We start from the raw sequence: 2302 nt of genomic DNA, 5'->3' as shown, positions 1-2302 counted from the left end.
AATATTTCTCCATTTGTGTTTTCTCTCTAGGACGAGAATGAAGAGCATCCTCATGCTCATCTCGTTTGAAGAGTATCGTTCATCTCGTCGAAAGTATCTTCTTCTTCTTCTTCTTCAAACGATTTTGCCCTTGTTAACCCCAAAACCTAAAACATTTCTTCTTCCTCACACTCATCTCGTCGAAGGTATCTTCTTCTTCTTCTTCAAACAACAGTGCATAGGTTCAGATTTTTTATTTGATTTGTTTATGTTTATTTTGGTGAAACAAAACAAAAAACAAACAAATTAATAATACAATTAAGTTATTGATAAAAAAAAATCTTAAGGAGTTACGTTTAATCAGATTTCCATTTTCCAAAAACCGAGCCGATTCAATATTTTCATCGTTTGTTCCCCATTCAAGCTTCTTAATATCCCAATTTGATAATAAAAGAAAAGTTATTAGTGATTGACATTATTAATACATCATTAATTATTAATTATTAATTATTATTGTTATTTATTTTCATATTTTTATTAGTTGTAAATTATTTTATTTAATTTTTTTTATATTTTTTAATTATTAATTATTACTTATTGATTATTAATTTCATTAATTTTTTATTAATTATTTTAATCCTTATTAGTGTTAATTATTTTTACTTTTTCATTAGTTATTAATTGTTAATTATTAATTATTAAATATTATTTTGAATTTGATAAATTATTTTATATGAAATAGTACAAGTTAAGTTCAAAATTACCAAATAGTTTATTTTAGGAGTAAAATAGTAAAATCAATGAGTTTCATATGTTAAGGCTCGGTTTGGAAAGAGTACAAATGCAAATTTGTACAATGCAAATACATACAAAATATTACAAAATATAAGGTTTTGCACTCTACATATTTGTATTTGTACTCCTTTCAAACTAAGCCTAAAGGTTTGGTCCAACACAAACAAGGTTATCTATTAAGAGCCTCTAAAAAGTAGAAAAACATTTGTCTCTTCTTCAGATTTTAGACACTTTTAATTAATATCTTTTTAACATTTCAGACTTCATATTTCATATTTATCAAATGCCACCTTAAATCGTAAAAGTTATAGTGTGAATTGTGGAATGACCACAATAAGCATTTGAAAACTTTCTTTTACACATATTCCTTAAAATACCCTCACCCCACCTTTAAAAAAAATTAAAACCCACTTTTGACACTTGTCAAAATTATTATCAAGTATTCATGTAACGTGGTTATTTATGTTGTACCTACTAGATCTGGTCCCCCCAGTCACTACAACAACACATGGCGAACAATAATCATCCGGTGGGTATGTGTGCGTAGCATGTGTGGCCAGCAATCCAAGTGATTCATTGTGTAAATGATCAGATTGTCGAGATTAAGGACTTTCCAAAAGGGGAAAGGTCAAGGGGCGATTTCTGGACAGGTACAACTCATGGCACTACTATTGCTCTTTCATACAAAATTAATGTTGATGGAGCAATTTATCAGTCCAGTTCTAGAGTACTCGGAGTTGTTATTAGGGACTCTCAAGGCCAATTTGCGGCGGGCATAGCTCGGTGGTTGTCCCGGAGTTCAATTGAGGAGATAAAAGCTTTGGCTAGCTTGCTTTGCTTTGAGGGCGTAAGGTTCGCATCTGACTTGTGTCTCTCAAATACTATATTTGAGGGAGATTCTTCTAATGTGATTAGATCATATATAATTTTCCATGGCCTATTATACCTAATGATTGCCGATTGCAGGGTGAAGGTTGCCTCATTCCCTCATTGAATCATTGTTTAGTGACTTGCGTTCCTTAGTCTGGTAACAAGGCTGTTCATATTACGTCAGTGTTGGTATTCTGTTTGTTTTACTTGGTCTTTTATACTAGATTCCTTTAGAGATGTTTTGTTTGACTATTAAGTGTATACATGATTTGTAGGTGGAAGTTGTTAATGATGATGATGATGATAGTAAATAATACGTCTTAAATTTTTTTTATATTTCTATGTTTATAAAAACTATTCTTATTTATCACACTAAATTTTGCTTAATAAGATAAATATACAATATTAGAGATGTGTTCAAATGTTTCTATAATCTTTTTTAATTTGTTTATACTTTTATGTGTTTTTATATTATTATTATTATTATAAGGGACATTTCCACTTTAGGACCCGGACTTTCAAAAGTGTCACTACAGTACCTAAACTTTCAAAAAGTGTCAAGTTGATCCATGTCCTTAATCGACTGTCAGTTATCTGTTGAAAATGTCAAAATTACCCTTCAAAAGAAAATATTGTTCATTGTCATCTACCTTGAGAC

The sequence above is a fragment of the Nelumbo lutea genome, chromosome 1, assembly GCF_056320005.1.
Source record: "Nelumbo lutea isolate HS-2025 chromosome 1, American lotus-T2T, whole genome shotgun sequence".
In the NCBI taxonomy this organism is placed as follows: Eukaryota; Viridiplantae; Streptophyta; class Magnoliopsida; order Proteales; family Nelumbonaceae; genus Nelumbo; species Nelumbo lutea.
Note: the sequence above shows the minus strand (reverse complement) of the source record.